The following is a 26,065-nucleotide window of genomic DNA, read 5'->3' as shown; positions in this document are numbered from 1 at the left end:
CGAGCATATTCCCGAGCAGCTGTCTGCAGGGAAAGTGGGATTGCCACCCAGCGACGTCGGATACAACCGAAAAAAGTGCTACACACGCGGAGTCCCCCACTACACTGCCTCAAAGCGACCGCTCGTCACTATTGTGTGAGTAACGTTGCGGCCGCGGCGACGAGCCTTGCCCAAAGACGCAGCGTGCGTGGAGGCGCTGCCCGAATGCACCTCCTACCTCGTAAAGCGCCTACAGCTACTATCACCGTGGGCCACTGCCGGCGGGCGGGAAGCCGACACAGCGCGGCGTTGCGAGCAGCGGCTGTGCGGTGGTAGTGTAATGGTGAGCATAGTTGCCTTCCGAGCAGTTGAGCCGCGTTCGATTCCCGGCCACCGCAACGGGCGCAAATCTATGCGTATGAGTATGTGAGCCACGTGCTGTTGAATTAACGTTTTCTTTCCGTCGTCGCTCCACGCAGGCCATCCTGTAGTATGTCCCGACTTGTCCCGACTTTGCTCGGCTGACGCGAAAGCTGACGCTTGGAATTCGCCCTTATCAAAAGGACAGGCGCTATAAACGACTGTGAGAGGTGAGGTTTAGCGAGGTACCAGAACGACAGGCAAACTGCGAAATTTTCTGCTCTCTCTTCTGAAACAAAAAATAAAAAAACCGACGCAGTCGGTAGGACTCGAACCTACGCTCCCAGAGGGAATCTGATTTCTAGTCAGACGCCTTAACCACTCGGCCACGACTGCTCGTAGCTAAAGCTTCCCTCGAATCGTGAAAAATGCAACCGGTCTGCGCAGAATGTTGACAGGAAACGAACTCGGTGCACTGATTACGGCAGGGCTACCAGCGCTACGAGACGAGCCATTACGGAAGCGTTAAAATCTTCGCACGAACAGGGATTCGAACCCTGGACCCTTAGGTTAAAAGCCTAATGCTCTACCGACTGAGCTATCCGGGTTCACGCTTGTTGTGCATGGAGCGACTGCAAGCAATGTGAATAACTGGAACGCGTGTGTAGGCGTACTACGGTAATTGCTGGCTTCTGGCGCAACTGGCGACTTCACCGACTTCCCACTGACGCTGGTAGCACCCCAACAGCGGACCAGTGCCTCTTCTCCCTTTATCCCGGTGCTGACAGTAATTGCATCCTGTGCCTGCTTCCCCCGATTACGTTCGGTTGAAGCTCCGGAAGGAGGGCGACAAACGAAGGTTGGAAGGCCAAAAGATGGAGGGTCGTGTGCGCAAAAACTTCCCTTCCGGTACCGGGAATCGAACCCGGGCCTCCTGGGTGAAAGCCAGGTATCCTAGCCACTAGACCACACCGGATTTGCTCGAGAAACGTGAGATTTACTCCCTCTCCTCTCGCATTTCGTGCTGAATCCGGACTCAGTGTTGTTCTCTGTTTGCGAGCATTTTTGCGCGTGCAGACTGGCATGGCGCACAGCTCGAAACTGTCTATTCATTGCTGTTTGCATCATATTTCACTCATAACAGGGGAGGAGAATGATCAAAGTTGTACCTTGCCATAATGGGAAGTAAACATTGTGACGCTGAGGCGTGGACTCCTTGTGGATAACAAACGACAATTAAGTTCGTTCACTAGCAATAGCAACGCCGTTAATTCAGCCGTGATGTACAGCAAATTAAATGCCCCGGGTGAGGATCGAACTCACGACCTTAAGATTATGAGACTTACGCGCTACCTACTGCGCTACCGAGGCTCGTTGCAACCATCATCCCAGGAATCTTGGTAAGTCTCACATATTAGAGATAGACAGTTTGCGCTTTCTCAGGAATCTGTTGTGTCGCTACGCGTGCTTTCCCGACTTGCTAGAGTAAACTGCTGCCGCAGCTTTTTTAACGACGGAAAGCAGCACTGCCTGAGGTTATAGTACATCGCCCTTGCGGCACCTGAACACAGCGGCCTGTAGGGCCAGGCCGACGCTGGAGTTCAGTAACAGCACGCGGCCGTCCAAGTAGGGTCTCTTGCGTGCTGCATGTTTGGTTCTTCTCACAGCGAATCCTGCTATACATTCCTGAGGCTGGCGCACCTCAAGCGAGCAATCGGCGCGGCAGCACTATAGCGAGAACAGCAAAACGATGCATCGGCCGGGAATCGAAGCCGGGCCGCCCGCGTGGTAGTCGAACAACCTACCACTTTTTTAGTTGTTGTTCTCATTTTGTTAGTTGCATTTGTTGGGGGCGGACGTCCGATGACGTCCGTGCTTCCCGAGCATATTCCCGAGCAGCTGTCTGCAGGGAAAGTGGGATTGCCACCCAGCGACGTCGGATACAACCGAAAAAAGTGCTACACACGCGGAGTCCCCCACTACACTGCCTCAAAGCGACCGCTCGTCACTATTGTGTGAGTAACGTTGCGGCCGCGGCGACGAGCCTTGCCCAAAGACGCAGCGTGCGTGGAGGCGCTGCCCGAATGCACCCTCCTACCTCGTAAAGCGCCTACAGCTACTATCACCGTGGGCCACTGCCGGCGGGCGGGAAGCCGACACAGCGCGGCGTTGCGAGCAGCGGCTGTGCGGTGGTAGTGTAATGGTGAGCATAGTTGCCTTCCGAGCAGTTGAGCCGCGTTCGATTCCCGGCCACCGCAACGGGCGCAAATCTATGCGTATGAGTATGTGAGCCACGTGCTGTTGAATTAACGTTTTCTTTCCGTCGTCGCTCCACGCAGGCCATCCTGTAGTATGTCCCGACTTGTCCCGACTTTGCTCGGCTGACGCGAAAGCTGACGCTTGGAATTCGCCCTTATCAAAAGGACAGGCGCTATAAACGACTGTGAGAGGTGAGGTGTAGCGAGGTACCAGAACGACAGGCAAACTGCGAAATTTTCTGCTCTCTCTTCTGAAACAAAAAATAAAAAAACCGACGCAGTCGGTAGGACTCGAACCTACGCTCCCAGAGGGAATCTGATTTCTAGTCAGACGCCTTAACCACTCGGCCACGACTGCTCGTAGCTAAAGCTTCCCTCGAATCGTGAAAAATGCAACCGGTCTGCGCAGAATGTTGACAGGAAACGAACTCGGTGCACTGATTACGGCAGGGCTACCAGCGCTACGAGACGAGCCATTACGGAAGCGTTAAAATCTTCGCACGAACAGGGATTCGAACCCTGGACCCTTAGGTTAAAAGCCTAATGCTCTACCGACTGAGCTATCCGGGCTCACGCTTGTTGTGCATGGAGCGACTGCAAGCAATGTGAATAACTGGAACGCGTGTGTAGGCGTACTACGGTAATTGCTGGCTTCTGGCGCAACTGGCGACTTCACCGACTTCCCACTGACGCTGGTAGCACCCCAACAGCGGACCAGTGCCTCTTCTCCCTTTATCCCGGTGCTGACAGTAATTGCATCCTGTGCCTGCTTCCCCCAATTACGTTCGGTTGAAGCTCCGGAAGGAGGGCGACAAACGAAGGTTGGAAGGCCAAAAGATGGAGGGTCGTGTGCGCAAAAACTTCCCTTCCGGTACCGGGAATCGAACCCGGGCCTCCTGGGTGAAAGCCAGGTATCCTAGCCACTAGACCACACCGGATTTGCTCGAGAAACGTGAGATTTACTCCCTCTCCTCTCGCATTTCGTGCTGAATCCGGACTCAGTGTTGTTCTCTGTTTGCGAGCATTTTTGCGCGTGCAGACTGGCATGGCGCACAGCTCGAAACTGTCTATTCATTGCTGTTTGCATCATATTTCACTCATAACAGGGGAGGAGAATGATCAAAGTTGTACCTTGCCATAATGGGAAGTAAACATTGTGACGCTGAGGCGTGGACTCCTTGTGGATAACAAACGACAATTAAGTTCGTTCACTAGCAATAGCAACGCCGTTAATTCAGCCGTGATGTACAGCAAATTAAATGCCCCGGGTGAGGATCGAACTCACGACCTTAAGATTATGAGACTTACGCGCTACCTACTGCGCTACCGAGGCTCGTTGCAACCATCATCCCAGGAATCTTGGTAAGTCTCACATATTAGAGATAGACAGTTTGCGCTTTCTCAGGAATCTGTTGTGTCGCTACGCGTGCTTTCCCGACTTGCTAGAGTAAACTGCTGCCGCAGCTTTTTTAACGACGTAAAGCAGCACTGCCTGAGGTTATAGTACATCGCCCTTGCGGCACCTGAACACAGCGGCCTGTAGGGCCAGGCCGACGCTGGAGTTCAGTAACAGCACGCGGCCGTCCAAGTAGGGTCTCTTGCGTGCTGCATGTTTGGTTCTTCTCACAGCGAATCCTGCTATACATTCCTGAGGCTGGCGCACCTCAAGCGAGCAATCGGCGCGGCAGCACTATAGCGAGAACAGCAAAACGATGCATCGGCCGGGAATCGAAGCCGGGCCGCCCGCGTGGTAGTCGAACAACCTACCACTTTTTTAGTTGTTGTTCTCATTTTGTTAGTTGCATTTGTTGGGGGCGGACGTCCGATGACGTCCGTGCTTCCCGAGCATATTCCCGAGCAGCTGTCTGCAGGGAAAGTGGGATTGCCACCCAGCGACGTCGGATACAACCGAAAAAAGTGCTACACACGCGGAGTCCCCCACTACACTGCCTCAAAGCGACCGCTCGTCACTATTGTGTGAGTAACGTTGCGGCCGCGGCGACGAGCCTTGCCCAAAGACGCAGCGTGCGTGGAGGCGCTGCCCGAATGCACCCTCCTACCTCGTAAAGCGCCTACAGCTACTATCACCGTGGGCCACTGCCGGCGGGCGGGAAGCCGACACAGCGCGGCGTTGCGAGCAGCGGCTGTGCGGTGGTGGTGTAATGGTGAGCATAGTTGCCTTCCGAGCAGTTGAGCCGCGTTCGATTCCTGGCCACCGCAACGGGCGCAAATCTATGCGTATGAGTATGTGAGCCACGTGCTGTTGAATTAACGTTTTCTTTCCGTCGTCGCTCCACGCAGGCCATCCTGTAGTATGTCCCGACTTGTCCCGACTTTGCTCGGCTGACGCGAAAGCTGACGCTTGGAATTCGCCCTTATCAAAAGGACAGGCGCTATAAACGACTGTGAGAGGTGAGGTGTAGCGAGGTACCAGAACGACAGGCAAACTGCGAAATTTTCTGCTCTCTCTTCTGAAACAAAAAATAAAAAAACCGACGCAGTCGGTAGGACTCGAACCTACGCTCCCAGAGGGAATCTGATTTCTAGTCAGACGCCTTAACCACTCGGCCACGACTGCTCGTAGCTAAAGCTTCCCTCGAATCGTGAAAAATGCAACCGGTCTGCGCAGAATGTTGACAGGAAACGAACTCGGTGCACTGATTACGGCAGGGCTACCAGCGCTACGAGACGAGCCATTACGGAAGCGTTAAAATCTTCGCACGAACAGGGATTCGAACCCTGGACCCTTAGGTTAAAAGCCTAATGCTCTACCGACTGAGCTATCCGGGTTCACGCTTGTTGTGCATGGAGCGACTGCAAGCAATGTGAATAACTGGAACGCGTGTGTAGGCGTACTACGGTAATTGCTGGCTTCTGGCGCAACTGGCGACTTCACCGACTTCCCACTGACGCTGGTAGCACCCCAACAGCGGACCAGTGCCTCTTCTCCCTTTATCCCGGTGCTGACAGTAATTGCATCCTGTGCCTGCTTCCCCCGATTACGTTCGGTTGAAGCTCCGGAAGGAGGGCGACAAACGAAGGTTGGAAGGCCAAAAGATGGAGGGTCGTGTGCGCAAAAACTTCCCTTCCGGTACCGGGAATCGAACCCGGGCCTCCTGGGTGAAAGCCAGGTATCCTAGCCACTAGACCACACCGGATTTGCTCGAGAAACGTGAGATTTACTCCCTCTCCTCTCGCATTTCGTGCTGAATCCGGACTCAGTGTTGTTCTCTGTTTGCGAGCATTTTTGCGCGTGCAGACTGGCATGGCGCACAGCTCGAAACTGTCTATTCATTGCTGTTTGCATCATATTTCACTCATAACAGGGGAGGAGAATGATCAAAGTTGTACCTTGCCATAATGGGAAGTAAACATTGTGACGCTGAGGCGTGGACTCCTTGTGGATAACAAACGACAATTAAGTTCGTTCACTAGCAATAGCAACGCCGTTAATTCAGCCGTGATGTACAGCAAATTAAATGCCCCGGGTGAGGATCGAACTCACGACCTTAAGATTATGAGACTTACGCGCTACCTACTGCGCTACCGAGGCTCGTTGCAACCATCATCCCAGGAATCTTGGTAAGTCTCACATATTAGAGATAGACAGTTTGCGCTTTCTCAGGAATCTGTTGTGTCGCTACGCGTGCTTTCCCGACTTGCTAGAGTAAACTGCTGCCGCAGCTTTTTTAACGACGGAAAGCAGCACTGCCTGAGGTTATAGTACATCGCCCTTGCGGCACCTGAACACAGCGGCCTGTAGGGCCAGGCCGACGCTGGAGTTCAGTAACAGCACGCGGCCGTCCAAGTAGGGTCTCTTGCGTGCTGCATGTTTGGTTCTTCTCACAGCGAATCCTGCTATACATTCCTGAGGCTGGCGCACCTCAAGCGAGCAATCGGCGCGGCAGCACTATAGCGAGAACAGCAAAACGATGCATCGGCCGGGAATCGAAGCCGGGCCGCCCGCGTGGTAGTCGAACAACCTACCACTTTTTTAGTTGTTGTTCTCATTTTGTTAGTTGCATTTGTTGGGGGCGGACGTCCGATGACGTCCGTGCTTCCCGAGCATATTCCCGAGCAGCTGTCTGCAGGGAAAGTGGGATTGCCACCCAGCGACGTCGGATACAACCGAAAAAAGTGCTACACACGCGGAGTCCCCCACTACACTGCCTCAAAGCGACCGCTCGTCACTATTGTGTGAGTAACGTTGCGGCCGCGGCGACGAGCCTTGCCCAAAGACGCAGCGTGCGTGGAGGCGCTGCCCGAATGCACCCTCCTACCTCGTAAAGCGCCTACAGCTACTATCACCGTGGGCCACTGCCGGCGGGCGGGAAGCCGACACAGCGCGGCGTTGCGAGCAGCGGCTGTGCGGTGGTAGTGTAATGGTGAGCATAGTTGCCTTCCGAGCAGTTGAGCCGCGTTCGATTCCCGGCCACCGCAACGGGCGCAAATCTATGCGTATGAGTATGTGAGCCACGTGCTGTTGAATTAACGTTTTCTTTCCGTCGTCGCTCCACGCAGGCCATCCTGTAGTATGTCCCGACTTGTCCCGACTTTGCTCGGCTGACGCGAAAGCTGACGCTTGGAATTCGCCCTTATCAAAAGGACAGGCGCTATAAACGACTGTGAGAGGTGAGGTGTAGCGAGGTACCAGAACGACAGGCAAACTGCGAAATTTTCTGCTCTCTCTTCTGAAACAAAAAATAAAAAAACCGACGCAGTCGGTAGGACTCGAACCTACGCTCCCAGAGGGAATCTGATTTCTAGTCAGACGCCTTAACCACTCGGCCACGACTGCTCGTAGCTAAAGCTTCCCTCGAATCGTGAAAAATGCAAACGGTCTGCGCAGAATGTTGACAGGAAACGAACTCGGTGCACTGATTACGGCAGGGCTACCAGCGCTACGAGACGAGCCATTACGGAAGCGTTAAAATCTTCGCACGAACAGGGATTCGAACCCTGGACCCTTAGGTTAAAAGCCTAATGCTCTACCGACTGAGCTATCTTTTTTTTTTTTATTTTTTTTTTTTTTTTATTGATGTATTTATTTATTTATTTATTTATATATATTGGAAAAGCATCAATATGGGACTGGAGCCAGATCATTTGGTTGATACATAAACGGGTGAAGGTTTCAGAGCTCGAACAGCTATCCAATTCCTGTTCTAGTGAATGCAATATGAAGCATATTACCGTACTTGCGACGGTGATCCGCATAGTTTCTAATTTTAGTATATTCCGTTTCCATGTGTAACTGAAACTCGCTGTAATCTTCGCCCGTCAGCCGATTGAAGACATGACTTGTATATTGGCCCAACAGCCACATGACAGCATTATTTTTAGTTGGTGGAAAATATTTGACGTCTGGTCTGTGCAGTAAGTTCGTGTCGATGTTATTTTCAGAAGTCCGAGTTATAAGGGCGACTTTTTGACGAACCCATTGCCAATTGCGCATGCGGTGACTGCAAGTATATCTGTGGGGAACAGTATCCACTTGGTGACAATCTGGACAATGGGCTGTGTCGCTTAGCCCAATCGCATGCAGGCGCTCATTTGTGCTGATAATGTTGTTAACCGTTTTATACCATGTCGACCTGACCAAAGACGGAAGTACACTGCTGCTGATGTTCGCCCACAGAACATCCCAATTGACTCCAGTGTGCTTTTGTTCAATTTTGTTCTTGCCCTCATATTGTTTCCTGTGCTCCAGAATGTCCTTGGCAGTTAAAGGTCGATGTTGGAGAAGGACCTCGCTCAAGTAGCTCTTTTCCAGATAATATGTGCGGATGTGGGAGAGCTGGTAGTCGATCGTCTGCACATTGATGGGCGGTTCTACGCTTTTCGGCGCGACTGCCTCAAACAACCTTGCCGTAAGGGTGTCAGAGTAGTTTTGGATTAATGATGTCATCCGTTTAATGTACAAAGCCATTGCTTTGGCGTTCAGATCGGTCAGACCCAGACCGCCATGCAGAGGGTCGAGGGTCACAGTCTTCACGTCAACTCGAAATATTTCCCCCCGCCACAGAAAATTGGTCAACTGGCTCATTATCTGTTTGGCTATGACTGTGGGGATTGGAAAGACCTGTGCCACATAATATGCTCGCGACAGGATACATGTATTTATAAATTTAACCCTCTGAATTTGGTCCATACTGCGATAAACGTTATCTATTAAAGCACCCTTGACTTTGAACAAGACATCCCGCCAATTTGCCGTTATCATCCTTTGTGGAGGGACCGTCAGTATCGTCCCAAGAGATTTGTGTTCCGTAACATGGGTAGCCCATTCTAGGCCGACATCGTCAAGTCCCCTTATACGTAGAAATTTGCTTTTAGTTTCGTTCATTTTTGCGCCAGAAGCGGAACAATATCGCCTGAGGTCTGCCTCCAGTACAATCACATCATCCCTGTTCCTCACGACGATGCCGACATCATCAGCATATGCCCCAACTGCAGTTTTCTTCCCGGCGATCGTTATGCCCGTCATGTGCTCATGTACCAGCCGCAGCAATGGTTCTAGGGAGATGACAAAGAGCAACATGGAAAGGGGGCTTCCTTGGGGGACACCCCTTGCGATGGTAATTGGTCTTGTGAGCTGGCAGTTAACGGAGATCGTGGCAGTCAGACCAGTTATCATATTGCGCACGACAGCGATGGAGTCATGCCCGAAGCCCATCTTCCGCATTGTTTCGAAGAGGTATTTATGGCTGACATTATCAAATGCTTTATAAAAATCGAGAAAAAGGAGGCCGCAATTAATGGTGCTGGCAGACGACAGAGCGACGATATCTCTATATTGTGCTGTAGTCTGAAATATTGATCGCCTATAAGCACAAGTTTGCTGTTGCCCAATTATGTTTGCGGTCAACGGCATCATTCGATTGTTTAAAGCTCTCGCAATAATCTTATAATCTGAGTTAAGAAGAGAAATCGGCCGGAAGTTGTTAATCTTTTTACATCCCTTATTTTTAGGAATCAACACGATTTTACATTCTTTAAGTTCTGATGGTACAAACTTTCCCCGCAGTACGTCGTTAACGGCTTGTGTCAACTTATCACCTATGATACTCCAATATCGTTGATAGAATTCGACCGGAAGGCCATCAGGGCCCGGCGATTTACTTTTAGGGGAGCCGCGAATTATTTCAAGGACTTCATCTGGACTAAAAGCTGAAAATAAGCTGGCGTTGTCGTCGGCAGTAATTGTGGAGGTTGTAAACGCAAATAAGTCATCCAAATCGTCCTCTTGCGTTGCTTCTGCCTCATACAGGGCACTGTAATACCTGTGGATTTCTCTGATGATCTCGTTTTGCACAGTGAGGACAGTACCGTTTTCTAATTTAAGTTCGTCCATGAATATCCGTCGTCGGTTCTTGCGATGTTTAATCAGATGATATAACGCAGCCGTTTCGTCCTCGCTAACGGATCTGGCTTTTGACTTAAGTTTAAGACCCTCCAGTTGTTTTCTCTTTAAGCTTAATAATGTCGCTTTAATTTTCTTGATGTCGGACAGGCGCCTGTCTGAGCCATCTGCCTGATCATACAAATCCCTTAAGACCATGTAGTAAAATTCCATTGTACGGCGAACTGCCCGAGATCTCTCTATACTATAAGATATAATTACTTTCCGTAATTTGGGCTTCGCCTTGCGGGTCCACCACTCCAAAACACTCGGAAAGTTGTGTACAGAGCGCAAGCAAAATTCCCAAGCTGTCTTTAATTCGACCTCGAGCTCGTCGTCTGGTAAAAGGCCGACATTCATGCTCCACTGATTCCTAAACCAGTGAGTTGGTTGCCGGTCTAAGTTTATGCAGGCGCTCACACTACAGTGATCAGAGAAGCTGACTGGAGTGATTTCCACTTGTAACAAATTCCGCACTATGTGACTTGACATATAGATTCTATCAATCCTGCTACTGGAATTATGTGAAATGTGCGTGTATTTCACAAGCGTGGGATACTTAACTTCCCACGCGTCCCTCAGTTTCATTTGAGAAACAAGAAAGTTTAATTCAGGGGAATAATTAAAATTGGGGGATTGATCTTTATGGTGCAATACACAATTAAAATCGCCGGCAATGATCAAGTTTGGCGAGTCTCTCCGCAGTAAGTAAATGATATCCTCCTTAAAAAACTTCGATCTGTCAGCGCGCCGTGTACTTCCAGATGGTGCATACAGATTGATTACACTGACGCCCATGATATTCACGCCTATGCCCCGTCCAGAGTCTAACTTTTCGACATCGGTTATAGGTATTCCTTCCCTAACTAAAATCGCTGTGCCAGCACTGAATTCAGGAGCGAAATTGATTATTGCAACATAGCCGGGAATGTTAATTTGCCATGTTGCAACCTCTTGTAAAAGGGCAATATCTGTACCAGAGTCAAACAAAAATTGTTTTAATAAAGCAAGTTTTAACTCTGACGTAATCCTATTGATATTAAGGGAGGTGATAGTATAGGCCTGTAGCATATAGGTAATGAGATGTAAAAGTATAATAAAACGATGGCATCGAGCTCAAGAGTGCCGGCTGCGGAATTAACAAAGGTATAATGTAAGCAGCCATGAGAGGATTAGTGGATCAAGAAGCGAAATAAAAAACGATAACAAGTGATACACTACGAATCATAAGCCGATTGTAGCAAAAACGACACAGTGAATGCTGTGAACCATAACCGGAGAAAAGGACAGAAAAAACACAAAGAAGCTTTGCAACCGTAGGCGACAGCATGGAACAAGCCTTGTACCAACGAAATTACTACTGTGGAGGATGGGCTTCGCCGAGTTCTTTGCTGTTGTCATCACCGGATCGTTCCCTCACAATTTCATAACTAACATTTCGGGGTACTACATCCGCTTGCGAGGAAGTGGAAGTTCCCTTGTTGCGAGGAGCGGAGAGATTTGGCTGTGGATTGAGCCTTCGTCGTGGGGCGTTTTGAGGTCCCGAAGTTTTTGTGGATTCTTTGAGACGCGGTCGTGTCGTTGTCGCAGCACTGCCGCCGGCAGCTGGCAGGTTGGTAAACACTTGCACCTGTTTACTTCCGCCCGAAACTTGTTGTCGGGCGTCAGCTGTAGCGCGTTGTTGACACAACACTTCCTCACTGTGTGCGCGTTGTAGCGGTTGTTGTCCTTCGGGCACGGCACTCAAAATTGGAGGTTCCTGTTCATGACCCGGCGTCTCAGAATTCGGCATCCCCTCAAGTCCATCCGCACTAGCTTCAAAATCGACCCGCATAACATCATCTGGTACTAAATCCTCCGCGGTTGATGGTTTTGGTTTCCCGGCCGCAGGAGTCGCGGGAGATACTTCCTCATCTGACTGCTCATCACTACGTTCCAGCGGCCTTTTCTTTTGCTGAGATTCACTTTCAAGACAAACTGGCGCAGCAGTTTGCCGTCCTACGAGTGGTGGAAACGCATCAGCAGTTATGGGCGGGGTCTCGGAGGTAGTTGCCTGGGGAGCATCAACATCAGGGTCTGCAGAAGAACCAGAAGTATCTACTGCCATTACCTCGTTAAGTGTTAATCTACGCCGCGGCTGGAGATTATTTTTTAAGACAAAAACTCGGCGGGGGCAATCCTGGCGAAGATGGCCTAGTTCATTGCAGATATGGCAGGTGGGGGCTTGACCAGAATATATAATGTGAGCCTTATAACCGTCAACCGTGATGTGAGAAGGAATGTTCATTTTTACTTCCATGTCCACAGATCTAATCCCATTGAAACATTGTAATTTGTAGCGAGACGACCACTTTTCGTTGACAATTTCTTTAACCTCACCAAACTTAGATAGTGCATCTTTAATTTTAGCATTGTCAATCTCTATGGGCAAGTTAAGTACTCTAACTGTCTGAATCGATGTATCGGCACGTGTTACAGTAACCATACTAGTGGTGCCGTCGCGATGAACAAAAGGGACTTGTTTGCCGATTTTTTCAATAAGTCGATCAACTGCTACTGGACTGAGAAACTTGACAAACACGCAATAACGATCAGAATCTAGCTGGGTGGTGTGCACAGAATCAGAAGTGATGCCTATTACCTCGGTTAGCCAGTCGTGAATCTCGAGGGCGGTCGGTTGAACTCGGCGGGTATCCTTGTCAAAGCCAAAAACCAGGGTGTTTTTCCGGATGGTGGTAGACATGGCGCTGCAGCTGTATGGAATCCGGTCAAGTCCGAATCCCGTACAAGATCGGCAAGTTGCTGACGAAAAGGACGACCACAAAAAAAAAAAAAAAAAAAAAAAATACAATGCACGTGAATCACTCGGAACACAGAAACACACAACGGCAAACAGTAAACACTGGCAACGACACCGGCGACGCGGAGCAACCAGCTAGCACGTCCGACCGCGGCGACAGCGAAAACCGGAATTACGACTGCAAGCAATGTGAATAACTGGAACGCGTGTGTAGGCGTACTACGGTAATTGCTGGCTTCTGGCGCAACTGGCGACTTCACCGACTTCCCACTGACGCTGGTAGCACCCCAACAGCGGACCAGTGCCTCTTCTCCCTTTATCCCGGTGCTGACAGTAATTGCATCCTGTGCCTGCTTCCCCCGATTACGTTCGGTTGAAGCTCCGGAAGGAGGGCGACAAACGAAGGTTGGAAGGCCAAAAGATGGAGGGTCGTGTGCGCAAAAACTTCCCTTCCGGTACCGGGAATCGAACCCGGGCCTCCTGGGTGAAAGCCAGGTATCCTAGCCACTAGACCACACCGGATTTGCTCGAGAAACGTGAGATTTACTCCCTCTCCTCTCGCATTTCGTGCTGAATCCGGACTCAGTGTTGTTCTCTGTTTGCGAGCATTTTTGCGCGTGCAGACTGGCATGGCGCACAGCTCGAAACTGTCTATTCATTGCTGTTTGCATCATATTTCACTCATAACAGGGGAGGAGAATGATCAAAGTTGTACCTTGCCATAATGGGAAGTAAACATTGTGACGCTGAGGCGTGGACTCCTTGTGGATAACAAACGACAATTAAGTTCGTTCACTAGCAATAGCAACGCCGTTAATTCAGCCGTGATGTACAGCAAATTAAATGCCCCGGGTGAGGATCGAACTCACGACCTTAAGATTATGAGACTTACGCGCTACCTACTGCGCTACCGAGGCTCGTTGCAACCATCATCCCAGGAATCTTGGTAAGTCTCACATATTAGAGATAGACAGTTTGCGCTTTCTCAGGAATCTGTTGTGTCGCTACGCGTGCTTTCCCGACTTGCTAGAGTAAACTGCTGCCGCAGCTTTTTTAACGACGGAAAGCAGCACTGCCTGAGGTTATAGTACATCGCCCTTGCGGCACCTGAACACAGCGGCCTGTAGGGCCAGGCCGACGCTGGAGTTCAGTAACAGCACGCGGCCGTCCAAGTAGGGTCTCTTGCGTGCTGCATGTTTGGTTCTTCTCACAGCGAATCCTGCTATACATTCCTGAGGCTGGCGCACCTCAAGCGAGCAATCGGCGCGGCAGCACTATAGCGAGAACAGCAAAACGATGCATCGGCCGGGAATCGAAGCCGGGCCGCCCGCGTGGTAGTCGAACAACCTACCACTTTTTTAGTTGTTGTTCTCATTTTGTTAGTTGCATTTGTTGGGGGCGGACGTCCGATGACGTCCGTGCTTCCCGAGCATATTCCCGAGCAGCTGTCTGCAGGGAAAGTGGGATTGCCACCCAGCGACGTCGGATACAACCGAAAAAAGTGCTACACACGCGGAGTCCCCCACTACACTGCCTCAAAGCGACCGCTCGTCACTATTGTGTGAGTAACGTTGCGGCCGCGGCGACGAGCCTTGCCCAAAGACGCAGCGTGCGTGGAGGCGCTGCCCGAATGCACCCTCCTACCTCGTAAAGCGCCTACAGCTACTATCACCGTGGGCCACTGCCGGCGGGCGGGAAGCCGACACAGCGCGGCGTTGCGAGCAGCGGCTGTGCGGTGGTGGTGTAATGGTGAGCATAGTTGCCTTCCGAGCAGTTGAGCCGCGTTCGATTCCTGGCCACCGCAACGGGCGCAAATCTATGCGTATGAGTATGTGAGCCACGTGCTGTTGAATTAACGTTTTCTTTCCGTCGTCGCTCCACGCAGGCCATCCTGTAGTATGTCCCGACTTGTCCCGACTTTGCTCGGCTGACGCGAAAGCTGACGCTTGGAATTCGCCCTTATCAAAAGGACAGGCGCTATAAACGACTGTGAGAGGTGAGGTGTAGCGAGGTACCAGAACGACAGGCAAACTGCGAAATTTTCTGCTCTCTCTTCTGAAACAAAAAATAAAAAAACCGACGCAGTCGGTAGGACTCGAACCTACGCTCCCAGAGGGAATCTGATTTCTAGTCAGACGCCTTAACCACTCGGCCACGACTGCTCGTAGCTAAAGCTTCCCTCGAATCGTGAAAAATGCAACCGGTCTGCGCAGAATGTTGACAGGAAACGAACTCGGTGCACTGATTACGGCAGGGCTACCAGCGCTACGAGACGAGCCATTACGGAAGCGTTAAAATCTTCGCACGAACAGGGATTCGAACCCTGGACCCTTAGGTTAAAAGCCTAATGCTCTACCGACTGAGCTATCCGGGTTCACGCTTGTTGTGCATGGAGCGACTGCAAGCAATGTGAATAACTGGAACGCGTGTGTAGGCGTACTACGGTAATTGCTGGCTTCTGGCGCAACTGGCGACTTCACCGACTTCCCACTGACGCTGGTAGCACCCCAACAGCGGACCAGTGCCTCTTCTCCCTTTATCCCGGTGCTGACAGTAATTGCATCCTGTGCCTGCTTCCCCCGATTACGTTCGGTTGAAGCTCCGGAAGGAGGGCGACAAACGAAGGTTGGAAGGCCAAAAGATGGAGGGTCGTGTGCGCAAAAACTTCCCTTCCGGTACCGGGAATCGAACCCGGGCCTCCTGGGTGAAAGCCAGGTATCCTAGCCACTAGACCACACCGGATTTGCTCGAGAAACGTGAGATTTACTCCCTCTCCTCTCGCATTTCGTGCTGAATCCGGACTCAGTGTTGTTCTCTGTTTGCGAGCATTTTTGCGCGTGCAGACTGGCATGGCGCACAGCTCGAAACTGTCTATTCATTGCTGTTTGCATCATATTTCACTCATAACAGGGGAGGAGAATGATCAAAGTTGTACCTTGCCATAATGGGAAGTAAACATTGTGACGCTGAGGCGTGGACTCCTTGTGGATAACAAACGACAATTAAGTTCGTTCACTAGCAATAGCAACGCCGTTAATTCAGCCGTGATGTACAGCAAATTAAATGCCCCGGGTGAGGATCGAACTCACGACCTTAAGATTATGAGACTTACGCGCTACCTACTGCGCTACCGAGGCTCGTTGCAACCATCATCCCAGGAATCTTGGTAAGTCTCACATATTAGAGATAGACAGTTTGCGCTTTCTCAGGAATCTGTTGTGTCGCTACGCGTGCTTTCCCGACTTGCTAGAGTAAACTGCTGCCGCAGCTTTTTTAACGACGGAAAGCAGCACTGCCTGAGGTTATAGTACATCGCCCTTGCGGCACCTGAACACAGCGGCCTGTAGGGCCAGGCCGACGCTGGAGTTCAGTAACAGCACGCGGCCGTCCAAGTAGGGTCTCTTGCGTGCTGCATGTTTGGTTCTTCTCACAGCGAATCCTGCTATACATTCCTGAGGCTGGCGCACCTCAAGCGAGCAATCGGCGCGGCAGCACTATAGCGAGAACAGCAAAACGATGCATCGGCCGGGAATCGAAGCCGGGCCGCCCGCGTGGTAGTCGAACAACCTACCACTTTTTTAGTTGTTGTTCTCATTTTGTTAGTTGCATTTGTTGGGGGCGGACGTCCGATGACGTCCGTGCTTCCCGAGCATATTCCCGAGCAGCTGTCTGCAGGGAAAGTGGGATTGCCACCCAGCGACGTCGGATACAACCGAAAAAAGTGCTACACACGCGGAGTCCCCCACTACACTGCCTCAAAGCGACCGCTCGTCACTATTGTGTGAGTAACGTTGCGGCCGCGGCGACGAGCCTTGCCCAAAGACGCAGCGTGCGTGGAGGCGCTGCCCGAATGCACCCTCCTACCTCGTAAAGCGCCTACAGCTACTATCACCGTGGGCCACTGCCGGCGGGCGGGAAGCCGACACAGCGCGGCGTTGCGAGCAGCGGCTGTGCGGTGGTAGTGTAATGGTGAGCATAGTTGCCTTCCGAGCAGTTGAGCCGCGTTCGATTCCCGGCCACCGCAACGGGCGCAAATCTATGCGTATGAGTATGTGAGCCACGTGCTGTTGAATTAACGTTTTCTTTCCGTCGTCGCTCCACGCAGGCCATCCTGTAGTATGTCCCGACTTGTCCCGACTTTGCTCGGCTGACGCGAAAGCTGACGCTTGGAATTCGCCCTTATCAAAAGGACAGGCGCTATAAACGACTGTGAGAGGTGAGGTGTAGCGAGGTACCAGAACGACAGGCAAACTGCGAAATTTTCTGCTCTCTCTTCTGAAACAAAAAATAAAAAAACCGACGCAGTCGGTAGGACTCGAACCTACGCTCCCAGAGGGAATCTGATTTCTAGTCAGACGCCTTAACCACTCGGCCACGACTGCTCGTAGCTAAAGCTTCCCTCGAATCGTGAAAAATGCAACCGGTCTGCGCAGAATGTTGACAGGAAACGAACTCGGTGCACTGATTACGGCAGGGCTACCAGCGCTACGAGACGAGCCATTACGGAAGCGTTAAAATCTTCGCACGAACAGGGATTCGAACCCTGGACCCTTAGGTTAAAAGCCTAATGCTCTACCGACTGAGCTATCCGGGTTCACGCTTGTTGTGCATGGAGCGACTGCAAGCAATGTGAATAACTGGAACGCGTGTGTAGGCGTACTACGGTAATTGCTGGCTTCTGGCGCAACTGGCGACTTCACCGACTTCCCACTGACGCTGGTAGCACCCCAACAGCGGACCAGTGCCTCTTCTCCCTTTATCCCGGTGCTGACAGTAATTGCATCCTGTGCCTGCTTCCCCCGATTACGTTCGGTTGAAGCTCCGGAAGGAGGGCGACAAACGAAGGTTGGAAGGCCAAAAGATGGAGGGTCGTGTGCGCAAAAACTTCCCTTCCGGTACCGGGAATCGAACCCGGGCCTCCTGGGTGAAAGCCAGGTATCCTAGCCACTAGACCACACCGGATTTGCTCGAGAAACGTGAGATTTACTCCCTCTCCTCTCGCATTTCGTGCTGAATCCGGACTCAGTGTTGTTCTCTGTTTGCGAGCATTTTTGCGCGTGCAGACTGGCATGGCGCACAGCTCGAAACTGTCTATTCATTGCTGTTTGCATCATATTTCACTCATAACAGGGGAGGAGAATGATCAAAGTTGTACCTTGCCATAATGGGAAGTAAACATTGTGACGCTGAGGCGTGGACTCCTTGTGGATAACAAACGACAATTAAGTTCGTTCACTAGCAATAGCAACGCCGTTAATTCAGCCGTGATGTACAGCAAATTAAATGCCCCGGGTGAGGATCGAACTCACGACCTTAAGATTATGAGACTTACGCGCTACCTACTGCGCTACCGAGGCTCGTTGCAACCATCATCCCAGGAATCTTGGTAAGTCTCACATATTAGAGATAGACAGTTTGCGCTTTCTCAGGAATCTGTTGTGTCGCTACGCGTGCTTTCCCGACTTGCTAGAGTAAACTGCTGCCGCAGCTTTTTTAACGACGGAAAGCAGCACTGCCTGAGGTTATAGTACATCGCCCTTGCGGCACCTGAACACAGCGGCCTGTAGGGCCAGGCCGACGCTGGAGTTCAGTAACAGCACGCGGCCGTCCAAGTAGGGTCTCTTGCGTGCTGCATGTTTGGTTCTTCTCACAGCGAATCCTGCTATACATTCCTGAGGCTGGCGCACCTCAAGCGAGCAATCGGCGCGGCAGCACTATAGCGAGAACAGCAAAACGATGCATCGGCCGGGAATCGAAGCCGGGCCGCCCGCGTGGTAGTCGAACAACCTACCACTTTTTTAGTTGTTGTTCTCATTTTGTTAGTTGCATTTGTTGGGGGCGGACGTCCGATGACGTCCGTGCTTCCCGAGCATATTCCCGAGCAGCTGTCTGCAGGGAAAGTGGGATTGCCACCCAGCGACGTCGGATACAACCGAAAAAAGTGCTACACACGCGGAGTCCCCCACTACACTGCCTCAAAGCGACCGCTCGTCACTATTGTGTGAGTAACGTTGCGGCCGCGGCGACGAGCCTTGCCCAAAGACGCAGCGTGCGTGGAGGCGCTGCCCGAATGCACCCTCCTACCTCGTAAAGCGCCTACAGCTACTATCACCGTGGGCCACTGCCGGCGGGCGGGAAGCCGACACAGCGCGGCGTTGCGAGCAGCGGCTGTGCGGTGGTAGTGTAATGGTGAGCATAGTTGCCTTCCGAGCAGTTGAGCCGCGTTCGATTCCCGGCCACCGCAACGGGCGCAAATCTATGCGTATGAGTATGTGAGCCACGTGCTGTTGAATTAACGTTTTCTTTCCGTCGTCGCTCCACGCAGGCCATCCTGTAGTATGTCCCGACTTGTCCCGACTTTGCTCGGCTGACGCGAAAGCTGACGCTTGGAATTCGCCCTTATCAAAAGGACAGGCGCTATAAACGACTGTGAGAGGTGAGGTGTAGCGAGGTACCAGAACGACAGGCAAACTGCGAAATTTTCTGCTCTCTCTTCTGAAACAAAAAATAAAAAAACCGACGCAGTCGGTAGGACTCGAACCTACGCTCCCAGAGGGAATCTGATTTCTAGTCAGACGCCTTAACCACTCGGCCACGACTGCTCGTAGCTAAAGCTTCCCTCGAATCGTGAAAAATGCAACCGGTCTGCGCAGAATGTTGACAGGAAACGAACTCGGTGCACTGATTACGGCAGGGCTACCAGCGCTACGAGACGAGCCATTACGGAAGCGTTAAAATCTTCGCACGAACAGGGATTCGAACCCTGGACCCTTAGGTTAAAAGCCTAATGCTCTACTGACTGAGCTATCCGGGTTCACGCTTGTTGTGCATGGAGCGACTGCAAGCAATGTGAATAACTGGAACGCGTGTGTAGGCGTACTACGGTAATTGCTGGCTTCTGGCGCAACTGGCGACTTCACCGACTTCCCACTGACGCTGGTAGCACCCCAACAGCGGACCAGTGCCTCTTCTCCCTTTATCCCGGTGCTGACAGTAATTGCATCCTGTGCCTGCTTCCCCCGATTACGTTCGGTTGAAGCTCCGGAAGGAGGGCGACAAACAAAGGTTGGAAGGCCAAAAGATGGAGGGTCGTGTGCGCAAAAACTTCCCTTCCGGTACCGGGAATCGAACCCGGGCCTCCTGGGTGAAAGCCAGGTATCCTAGCCACTAGACCACACCGGATTTGCTCGAGAAACGTGAGATTTACTCCCTCTCCTCTCGCATTTCGTGCTGAATCCGGACTCAGTGTTGTTCTCTGTTTGCGAGCATTTTTGCGCGTGCAGACTGGCATGGCGCACAGCTCGAAACTGTCTATTCATTGCTGTTTGCATCATATTTCACTCATAACAGGGGAGGAGAATGATCAAAGTTGTACCTTGCCATAATGGGAAGTAAACATTGTGACGCTGAGGCGTGGACTCCTTGTGGATAACAAACGACAATTAAGTTCGTTCACTAGCAATAGCAACGCCGTTAATTCAGCCGTGATGTACAGCAAATTAAATGCCCCGGGTGAGGATCGAACTCACGACCTTAAGATTATGAGACTTACGCGCTACCTACTGCGCTACCGAGGCTCGTTGCAACCATCATCCCAGGAATCTTGGTAAGTCTCACATATTAGAGATAGACAGTTTGCGCTTTCTCAGGAATCTGTTGTGTCGCTACGCGTGCTTTCCCGACTTGCTAGAGTAAACTGCTGCCGCAGCTTTTTTAACGACGGAAAGCAGCACTGCCTGAGGTTATAGTACATCGCCCTTGCGGCACCTGAACACAGCGGCCTGTAGGGCCAGGCCGACGCTGGAGTTCAGTAACAGCACGCGGCCGTCCAAGTAGGGTCTCTTGCGTGCTGCATGTTTGGTTCTTCTCACAGCGAATCCTGCTATACATTCCTGAGGCTGGCGCACCTCAAGCGAGCAATCGGCGCGGCAGCACTATAGCGAGAACAGCAAAACGATGCATCGGCCGGGAATCGAAGCCGGGCCGCCCGCGTGGTAGTCGAACAACCTACCACTTTTTTAGTTGTTGTTCTCATTTTGTTAGTTGCATTTGTTGGGGGCGGACGTCCGATGACGTCCGTGCTTCCCGAGCATATTCCCGAGCAGCTGTCTGCAGGGAAAGTGGGATTGCCACCCAGCGACGTCGGATACAACCGAAAAAAGTGCTACACACGCGGAGTCCCCCACTACACTGCCTCAAAGCGACCGCTCGTCACTATTGTGTGAGTAACGTTGCGGCCGCGGCGACGAGCCTTGCCCAAAGACGCAGCGTGCGTGGAGGCGCTGCCCGAATGCACCCTCCTACCTCGTAAAGCGCCTACAGCTACTATCACCGTGGGCCACTGCCGGCGGGCGGGAAGCCGACACAGCGCGGCGTTGCGAGCAGCGGCTGTGCGGTGGTAGTGTAATGGTGAGCATAGTTGCCTTCCGAGCAGTTGAGCCGCGTTCGATTCCCGGCCACCGCAACGGGCGCAAATCTATGCGTATGAGTATGTGAGCCACGTGCTGTTGAATTAACGTTTTCTTTCCGTCGTCGCTCCACGCAGGCCATCCTGTAGTATGTCCCGACTTGTCCCGACTTTGCTCGGCTGACGCGAAAGCTGACGCTTGGAATTCGCCCTTATCAAAAGGACAGGCGCTATAAACGACTGTGAGAGGTGAGGTGTAGCGAGGTACCAGAACGACAGGCAAACTGCGAAATTTTCTGCTCTCTCTTCTGAAACAAAAAATAAAAAAACCGACGCAGTCGGTAGGACTCGAACCTACGCTCCCAGAGGGAATCTGATTTCTAGTCAGACGCCTTAACCACTCGGCCACGACTGCTCGTAGCTAAAGCTTCCCTCGAATCGTGAAAAATGCAACCGGTCTGCGCAGAATGTTGACAGGAAACGAACTCGGTGCACTGATTACGGCAGGGCTACCAGCGCTACGAGACGAGCCATTACGGAAGCGTTAAAATCTTCGCACGAACAGGGATTCGAACCCTGGACCCTTAGGTTAAAAGCCTAATGCTCTACCGACTGAGCTATCCGGGTTCACGCTTGTTGTGCATGGAGCGACTGCAAGCAATGTGAATAACTGGAACGCGTGTGTAGGCGTACTACGGTAATTGCTGGCTTCTGGCGCAACTGGCGACTTCACCGACTTCCCACTGACGCTGGTAGCACCCCAACAGCGGACCAGTGCCTCTTCTCCCTTTATCCCGGTGCTGACAGTAATTGCATCCTGTGCCTGCTTCCCCCGATTACGTTCGGTTGAAGCTCCGGAAGGAGGGCGACAAACGAAGGTTGGAAGGCCAAAAGATGGAGGGTCGTGTGCGCAAAAACTTCCCTTCCGGTACCGGGAATCGAACCCGGGCCTCCTGGGTGAAAGCCAGGTATCCTAGCCACTAGACCACACCGGATTTGCTCGAGAAACGTGAGATTTACTCCCTCTCCTCTCGCATTTCGTGCTGAATCCGGACTCAGTGTTGTTCTCTGTTTGCGAGCATTTTTGCGCGTGCAGACTGGCATGGCGCACAGCTCGAAACTGTCTATTCATTGCTGTTTGCATCATATTTCACTCATAACAGGGGAGGAGAATGATCAAAGTTGTACCTTGCCATAATGGGAAGTAAACATTGTGACGCTGAGGCGTGGACTCCTTGTGGATAACAAACGACAATTAAGTTCGTTCACTAGCAATAGCAACGCCGTTAATTCAGCCGTGATGTACAGCAAATTAAATGCCCCGGGTGAGGATCGAACTCACGACCTTAAGATTATGAGACTTACGCGCTACCTACTGCGCTACCGAGGCTCGTTGCAACCATCATCCCAGGAATCTTGGTAAGTCTCACATATTAGAGATAGACAGTTTGCGCTTTCTCAGGAATCTGTTGTGTCGCTACGCGTGCTTTCCCGACTTGCTAGAGTAAACTGCTGCCGCAGCTTTTTTAACGACGGAAAGCAGCACTGCCTGAGGTTATAGTACATCGCCCTTGCGGCACCTGAACACAGCGGCCTGTAGGGCCAGGCCGACGCTGGAGTTCAGTAACAGCACGCGGCCGTCCAAGTAGGGTCTCTTGCGTGCTGCATGTTTGGTTCTTCTCACAGCGAATCCTGCTATACATTCCTGAGGCTGGCGCACCTCAAGCGAGCAATCGGCGCGGCAGCACTATAGCGAGAACAGCAAAACGATGCATCGGCCGGGAATCGAAGCCGGGCCGCCCGCGTGGTAGTCGAACAACCTACCACTTTTTTAGTTGTTGTTCTCATTTTGTTAGTTGCATTTGTTGGGGGCGGACGTCCGATGACGTCCGTGCTTCCCGAGCATATTCCCGAGCAGCTGTCTGCAGGGAAAGTGGGATTGCCACCCAGCGACGTCGGATACAACCGAAAAAAGTGCTACACACGCGGAGTCCCCCACTACACTGCCTCAAAGCGACCGCTCGTCACTATTGTGTGAGTAACGTTGCGGCCGCGGCGACGAGCCTTGCCCAAAGACGCAGCGTGCGTGGAGGCGCTGCCCGAATGCACCTCCTACCTCGTAAAGCGCCTACAGCTACTATCACCGTGGGCCACTGCCGGCGGGCGGGAAGCCGACACAGCGCGGCGTTGCGAGCAGCGGCTGTGCGGTGGTAGTGTAATGGTGAGCATAGTTGCCTTCCGAGCAGTTGAGCCGCGTTCGATTCCCGGCCACCGCAACGGGCGCAAATCTATGCGTATGAGTATGTGAGCCACGTGCTGTTGAATTAACGTTTTCTTTCCGTCGTCGCTCCACGCAGGCCATCCTGTAGTATGTCCCGACTTGTCCCGACTTTGCTCGGCTGACGCGAAAGCTGACGCTTGGAATTCGCCCTTATCAAAAGGACAGGCGCTATAAACGACTGTGAGAGGTGAGGTGTAGCGAGGTACCAGAACGACAGGCAAACTGCGAAATTTTCTGCTCTCTCTTCTGAAACAAAAAATAAAAAAACCGACGCAGTCGGTAGGACTCGAACCTACGCTCCCAGAGGGAATCTGATTTCTAGTCAGACGCCTTAACCACTCGGCCACGACTGCTCGTAGCTAAAGCTTCCCTCGAATCGTGAAAAATGCAACCGGTCTGCGCAGAATGTTGACAGGAAACGAACTCGGTGCACTGATTACGGCAGGGCTACCAGCGCTACGAGACGAGCCATTACGGAAGCGTTAAAATCTTCGCACGAACAGGGATTCGAACCCTGGACCCTTAGGTTAAAAGCCTAATGCTCTACTGACTGAGCTATCCGGGTTCACGCTTGTTGTGCATGGAGCGACTGCAAGCAATGTGAATAACTGGAACGCGTGTGTAGGCGTACTACGGTAATTGCTGGCTTCTGGCGCAACTGGCGACTTCACCGACTTCCCACTGACGCTGGTAGCACCCCAACAGCGGACCAGTGCCTCTTCTCCCTTTATCCCGGTGCTGACAGTAATTGCATCCTGTGCCTGCTTCCCCCGATTACGTTCGGTTGAAGCTCCGGAAGGAGGGCGACAAACAAAGGTTGGAAGGCCAAAAGATGGAGGGTCGTGTGCGCAAAAACTTCCCTTCCGGTACCGGGAATCGAACCCGGGCCTCCTGGGTGAAAGCCAGGTATCCTAGCCACTAGACCACACCGGATTTGCTCGAGAAACGTGAGATTTACTCCCTCTCCTCTCGCATTTCGTGCTGAATCCGGACTCAGTGTTGTTCTCTGTTTGCGAGCATTTTTGCGCGTGCAGACTGGCATGGCGCACAGCTCGAAACTGTCTATTCATTGCTGTTTGCATCATATTTCACTCATAACAGGGGAGGAGAATGATCAAAGTTGTACCTTGCCATAATGGGAAGTAAACATTGTGACGCTGAGGCGTGGACTCCTTGTGGATAACAAACGACAATTAAGTTCGTTCACTAGCAATAGCAACGCCGTTAATTCAGCCGTGATGTACAGCAAATTAAATGCCCCGGGTGAGGATCGAACTCACGACCTTAAGATTATGAGACTTACGCGCTACCTACTGCGCTACCGAGGCTCGTTGCAACCATCATCCCAGGAATCTTGGTAAGTCTCACATATTAGAGATAGACAGTTTGCGCTTTCTCAGGAATCTGTTGTGTCGCTACGCGTGCTTTCCCGACTTGCTAGAGTAAACTGCTGCCGCAGCTTTTTTAACGACGGAAAGCAGCACTGCCTGAGGTTATAGTACATCGCCCTTGCGGCACCTGAACACAGCGGCCTGTAGGGCCAGGCCGACGCTGGAGTTCAGTAACAGCACGCGGCCGTCCAAGTAGGGTCTCTTGCGTGCTGCATGTTTGGTTCTTCTCACAGCGAATCCTGCTATACATTCCTGAGGCTGGCGCACCTCAAGCGAGCAATCGGCGCGGCAGCACTATAGCGAGAACAGCAAAACGATGCATCGGCCGGGAATCGAAGCCGGGCCGCCCGCGTGGTAGTCGAACAACCTACCACTTTTTTAGTTGTTGTTCTCATTTTGTTAGTTGCATTTGTTGGGGGCGGACGTCCGATGACGTCCGTGCTTCCCGAGCATATTCCCGAGCAGCTGTCTGCAGGGAAAGTGGGATTGCCACCCAGCGACGTCGGATACAACCGAAAAAAGTGCTACACACGCGGAGTCCCCCACTACACTGCCTCAAAGCGACCGCTCGTCACTATTGTGTGAGTAACGTTGCGGCCGCGGCGACGAGCCTTGCCCAAAGACGCAGCGTGCGTGGAGGCGCTGCCCGAATGCACCCTCCTACCTCGTAAAGCGCCTACAGCTACTATCACCGTGGGCCACTGCCGGCGGGCGGGAAGCCGACACAGCGCGGCGTTGCGAGCAGCGGCTGTGCGGTGGTAGTGTAATGGTGAGCATAGTTGCCTTCCGAGCAGTTGAGCCGCGTTCGATTCCCGGCCACCGCAACGGGCGCAAATCTATGCGTATGAGTATGTGAGCCACGTGCTGTTGAATTAACGTTTTCTTTCCGTCGTCGCTCCACGCAGGCCATCCTGTAGTATGTCCCGACTTGTCCCGACTTTGCTCGGCTGACGCGAAAGCTGACGCTTGGAATTCGCCCTTATCAAAAGGACAGGCGCTATAAACGACTGTGAGAGGTGAGGTGTAGCGAGGTACCAGAACGACAGGCAAACTGCGAAATTTTCTGCTCTCTCTTCTGAAACAAAAAATAAAAAAACCGACGCAGTCGGTAGGACTCGAACCTACGCTCCCAGAGGGAATCTGATTTCTAGTCAGACGCCTTAACCACTCGGCCACGACTGCTCGTA

At 52.0% G+C, this 26,065-nt stretch overlaps 44 non-coding genes across 44 annotated transcripts; 8 read left to right on the top strand and 36 right to left on the bottom strand.

Moving 5' to 3' along the window:
* The first annotated feature begins 305 nt into the window (after nt 1-305).
* Trnag-ucc (transfer RNA glycine (anticodon UCC)) lies at nt 306-377 on the top strand. The gene has a single exon. It is a non-coding gene; the product is annotated as a tRNA-Gly (tRNA).
* Nucleotides 378-653: 276 nt separating this feature from the next.
* Trnas-aga (transfer RNA serine (anticodon AGA)) lies at nt 654-735 on the bottom strand. The gene has a single exon. It is a non-coding gene; the product is annotated as a tRNA-Ser (tRNA).
* Nucleotides 736-874: 139 nt separating this feature from the next.
* Trnak-uuu (transfer RNA lysine (anticodon UUU)) lies at nt 875-953 on the bottom strand. The gene has a single exon. It is a non-coding gene; the product is annotated as a tRNA-Lys (tRNA).
* Nucleotides 954-1,243: 290 nt separating this feature from the next.
* Trnae-uuc (transfer RNA glutamic acid (anticodon UUC)) lies at nt 1,244-1,315 on the bottom strand. Its single transcript has one exon. It is a non-coding gene; the product is annotated as a tRNA-Glu (tRNA).
* Nucleotides 1,316-1,637: 322 nt separating this feature from the next.
* On the bottom strand, nt 1,638-1,710 carry Trnam-cau (transfer RNA methionine (anticodon CAU)). Its single transcript has one exon. It is a non-coding gene; the product is annotated as a tRNA-Met (tRNA).
* Nucleotides 1,711-2,525: 815 nt separating this feature from the next.
* Trnag-ucc (transfer RNA glycine (anticodon UCC)) lies at nt 2,526-2,597 on the top strand. Its single transcript has one exon. It is a non-coding gene; the product is annotated as a tRNA-Gly (tRNA).
* A 276-nt stretch (nt 2,598-2,873) lies between these two features.
* On the bottom strand, nt 2,874-2,955 carry Trnas-aga (transfer RNA serine (anticodon AGA)). The gene has a single exon. It is a non-coding gene; the product is annotated as a tRNA-Ser (tRNA).
* A 139-nt stretch (nt 2,956-3,094) lies between these two features.
* On the bottom strand, nt 3,095-3,167 carry Trnak-uuu (transfer RNA lysine (anticodon UUU)). Its single transcript has one exon. It is a non-coding gene; the product is annotated as a tRNA-Lys (tRNA).
* Nucleotides 3,168-3,463: 296 nt separating this feature from the next.
* Trnae-uuc (transfer RNA glutamic acid (anticodon UUC)) lies at nt 3,464-3,535 on the bottom strand. Its single transcript has one exon. It is a non-coding gene; the product is annotated as a tRNA-Glu (tRNA).
* A 322-nt stretch (nt 3,536-3,857) lies between these two features.
* Trnam-cau (transfer RNA methionine (anticodon CAU)) lies at nt 3,858-3,930 on the bottom strand. Its single transcript has one exon. It is a non-coding gene; the product is annotated as a tRNA-Met (tRNA).
* Nucleotides 3,931-5,093: 1,163 nt separating this feature from the next.
* Trnas-aga (transfer RNA serine (anticodon AGA)) lies at nt 5,094-5,175 on the bottom strand. The gene has a single exon. It is a non-coding gene; the product is annotated as a tRNA-Ser (tRNA).
* Nucleotides 5,176-5,314: 139 nt separating this feature from the next.
* Trnak-uuu (transfer RNA lysine (anticodon UUU)) lies at nt 5,315-5,393 on the bottom strand. The gene has a single exon. It is a non-coding gene; the product is annotated as a tRNA-Lys (tRNA).
* Nucleotides 5,394-5,683: 290 nt separating this feature from the next.
* Nucleotides 5,684-5,755, bottom strand: Trnae-uuc (transfer RNA glutamic acid (anticodon UUC)). Its single transcript has one exon. It is a non-coding gene; the product is annotated as a tRNA-Glu (tRNA).
* Nucleotides 5,756-6,077: 322 nt separating this feature from the next.
* Trnam-cau (transfer RNA methionine (anticodon CAU)) lies at nt 6,078-6,150 on the bottom strand. The gene has a single exon. It is a non-coding gene; the product is annotated as a tRNA-Met (tRNA).
* An 815-nt stretch (nt 6,151-6,965) lies between these two features.
* Trnag-ucc (transfer RNA glycine (anticodon UCC)) lies at nt 6,966-7,037 on the top strand. The gene has a single exon. It is a non-coding gene; the product is annotated as a tRNA-Gly (tRNA).
* Nucleotides 7,038-7,313: 276 nt separating this feature from the next.
* Nucleotides 7,314-7,395, bottom strand: Trnas-aga (transfer RNA serine (anticodon AGA)). The gene has a single exon. It is a non-coding gene; the product is annotated as a tRNA-Ser (tRNA).
* Nucleotides 7,396-13,249: 5,854 nt separating this feature from the next.
* Trnae-uuc (transfer RNA glutamic acid (anticodon UUC)) lies at nt 13,250-13,321 on the bottom strand. Its single transcript has one exon. It is a non-coding gene; the product is annotated as a tRNA-Glu (tRNA).
* Nucleotides 13,322-13,643: 322 nt separating this feature from the next.
* Trnam-cau (transfer RNA methionine (anticodon CAU)) lies at nt 13,644-13,716 on the bottom strand. Its single transcript has one exon. It is a non-coding gene; the product is annotated as a tRNA-Met (tRNA).
* Nucleotides 13,717-14,879: 1,163 nt separating this feature from the next.
* Trnas-aga (transfer RNA serine (anticodon AGA)) lies at nt 14,880-14,961 on the bottom strand. Its single transcript has one exon. It is a non-coding gene; the product is annotated as a tRNA-Ser (tRNA).
* Nucleotides 14,962-15,100: 139 nt separating this feature from the next.
* Nucleotides 15,101-15,179, bottom strand: Trnak-uuu (transfer RNA lysine (anticodon UUU)). Its single transcript has one exon. It is a non-coding gene; the product is annotated as a tRNA-Lys (tRNA).
* A 290-nt stretch (nt 15,180-15,469) lies between these two features.
* Trnae-uuc (transfer RNA glutamic acid (anticodon UUC)) lies at nt 15,470-15,541 on the bottom strand. Its single transcript has one exon. It is a non-coding gene; the product is annotated as a tRNA-Glu (tRNA).
* Nucleotides 15,542-15,863: 322 nt separating this feature from the next.
* On the bottom strand, nt 15,864-15,936 carry Trnam-cau (transfer RNA methionine (anticodon CAU)). The gene has a single exon. It is a non-coding gene; the product is annotated as a tRNA-Met (tRNA).
* Nucleotides 15,937-16,751: 815 nt separating this feature from the next.
* Trnag-ucc (transfer RNA glycine (anticodon UCC)) lies at nt 16,752-16,823 on the top strand. Its single transcript has one exon. It is a non-coding gene; the product is annotated as a tRNA-Gly (tRNA).
* A 276-nt stretch (nt 16,824-17,099) lies between these two features.
* On the bottom strand, nt 17,100-17,181 carry Trnas-aga (transfer RNA serine (anticodon AGA)). Its single transcript has one exon. It is a non-coding gene; the product is annotated as a tRNA-Ser (tRNA).
* A 139-nt stretch (nt 17,182-17,320) lies between these two features.
* Trnak-uuu (transfer RNA lysine (anticodon UUU)) lies at nt 17,321-17,399 on the bottom strand. The gene has a single exon. It is a non-coding gene; the product is annotated as a tRNA-Lys (tRNA).
* Nucleotides 17,400-17,689: 290 nt separating this feature from the next.
* Nucleotides 17,690-17,761, bottom strand: Trnae-uuc (transfer RNA glutamic acid (anticodon UUC)). The gene has a single exon. It is a non-coding gene; the product is annotated as a tRNA-Glu (tRNA).
* Nucleotides 17,762-18,083: 322 nt separating this feature from the next.
* Nucleotides 18,084-18,156, bottom strand: Trnam-cau (transfer RNA methionine (anticodon CAU)). Its single transcript has one exon. It is a non-coding gene; the product is annotated as a tRNA-Met (tRNA).
* An 815-nt stretch (nt 18,157-18,971) lies between these two features.
* Trnag-ucc (transfer RNA glycine (anticodon UCC)) lies at nt 18,972-19,043 on the top strand. Its single transcript has one exon. It is a non-coding gene; the product is annotated as a tRNA-Gly (tRNA).
* A 276-nt stretch (nt 19,044-19,319) lies between these two features.
* On the bottom strand, nt 19,320-19,401 carry Trnas-aga (transfer RNA serine (anticodon AGA)). Its single transcript has one exon. It is a non-coding gene; the product is annotated as a tRNA-Ser (tRNA).
* A 139-nt stretch (nt 19,402-19,540) lies between these two features.
* Trnak-uuu (transfer RNA lysine (anticodon UUU)) lies at nt 19,541-19,619 on the bottom strand. The gene has a single exon. It is a non-coding gene; the product is annotated as a tRNA-Lys (tRNA).
* Nucleotides 19,620-19,909: 290 nt separating this feature from the next.
* Nucleotides 19,910-19,981, bottom strand: Trnae-uuc (transfer RNA glutamic acid (anticodon UUC)). The gene has a single exon. It is a non-coding gene; the product is annotated as a tRNA-Glu (tRNA).
* A 322-nt stretch (nt 19,982-20,303) lies between these two features.
* On the bottom strand, nt 20,304-20,376 carry Trnam-cau (transfer RNA methionine (anticodon CAU)). Its single transcript has one exon. It is a non-coding gene; the product is annotated as a tRNA-Met (tRNA).
* Nucleotides 20,377-21,191: 815 nt separating this feature from the next.
* Nucleotides 21,192-21,263, top strand: Trnag-ucc (transfer RNA glycine (anticodon UCC)). The gene has a single exon. It is a non-coding gene; the product is annotated as a tRNA-Gly (tRNA).
* A 276-nt stretch (nt 21,264-21,539) lies between these two features.
* Trnas-aga (transfer RNA serine (anticodon AGA)) lies at nt 21,540-21,621 on the bottom strand. Its single transcript has one exon. It is a non-coding gene; the product is annotated as a tRNA-Ser (tRNA).
* A 139-nt stretch (nt 21,622-21,760) lies between these two features.
* On the bottom strand, nt 21,761-21,839 carry Trnak-uuu (transfer RNA lysine (anticodon UUU)). The gene has a single exon. It is a non-coding gene; the product is annotated as a tRNA-Lys (tRNA).
* Nucleotides 21,840-22,129: 290 nt separating this feature from the next.
* Trnae-uuc (transfer RNA glutamic acid (anticodon UUC)) lies at nt 22,130-22,201 on the bottom strand. Its single transcript has one exon. It is a non-coding gene; the product is annotated as a tRNA-Glu (tRNA).
* Nucleotides 22,202-22,523: 322 nt separating this feature from the next.
* On the bottom strand, nt 22,524-22,596 carry Trnam-cau (transfer RNA methionine (anticodon CAU)). The gene has a single exon. It is a non-coding gene; the product is annotated as a tRNA-Met (tRNA).
* An 814-nt stretch (nt 22,597-23,410) lies between these two features.
* Nucleotides 23,411-23,482, top strand: Trnag-ucc (transfer RNA glycine (anticodon UCC)). The gene has a single exon. It is a non-coding gene; the product is annotated as a tRNA-Gly (tRNA).
* A 276-nt stretch (nt 23,483-23,758) lies between these two features.
* Trnas-aga (transfer RNA serine (anticodon AGA)) lies at nt 23,759-23,840 on the bottom strand. Its single transcript has one exon. It is a non-coding gene; the product is annotated as a tRNA-Ser (tRNA).
* Nucleotides 23,841-23,979: 139 nt separating this feature from the next.
* Trnak-uuu (transfer RNA lysine (anticodon UUU)) lies at nt 23,980-24,058 on the bottom strand. Its single transcript has one exon. It is a non-coding gene; the product is annotated as a tRNA-Lys (tRNA).
* Nucleotides 24,059-24,348: 290 nt separating this feature from the next.
* On the bottom strand, nt 24,349-24,420 carry Trnae-uuc (transfer RNA glutamic acid (anticodon UUC)). Its single transcript has one exon. It is a non-coding gene; the product is annotated as a tRNA-Glu (tRNA).
* Nucleotides 24,421-24,742: 322 nt separating this feature from the next.
* Nucleotides 24,743-24,815, bottom strand: Trnam-cau (transfer RNA methionine (anticodon CAU)). Its single transcript has one exon. It is a non-coding gene; the product is annotated as a tRNA-Met (tRNA).
* An 815-nt stretch (nt 24,816-25,630) lies between these two features.
* Nucleotides 25,631-25,702, top strand: Trnag-ucc (transfer RNA glycine (anticodon UCC)). The gene has a single exon. It is a non-coding gene; the product is annotated as a tRNA-Gly (tRNA).
* A 276-nt stretch (nt 25,703-25,978) lies between these two features.
* Trnas-aga (transfer RNA serine (anticodon AGA)) lies at nt 25,979-26,060 on the bottom strand. Its single transcript has one exon. It is a non-coding gene; the product is annotated as a tRNA-Ser (tRNA).
* Between the last annotated feature and the right edge of the window lie 5 nt (nt 26,061-26,065).

Source organism: Schistocerca cancellata, unplaced genomic scaffold (genome assembly GCF_023864275.1).
Source record: "Schistocerca cancellata isolate TAMUIC-IGC-003103 unplaced genomic scaffold, iqSchCanc2.1 HiC_scaffold_638, whole genome shotgun sequence".
NCBI classification, from domain to species: domain Eukaryota; kingdom Metazoa; phylum Arthropoda; class Insecta; order Orthoptera; family Acrididae; genus Schistocerca; species Schistocerca cancellata.
Note: the sequence above shows the minus strand (reverse complement) of the source record. Positions and strands in the feature narration are given on the sequence as shown.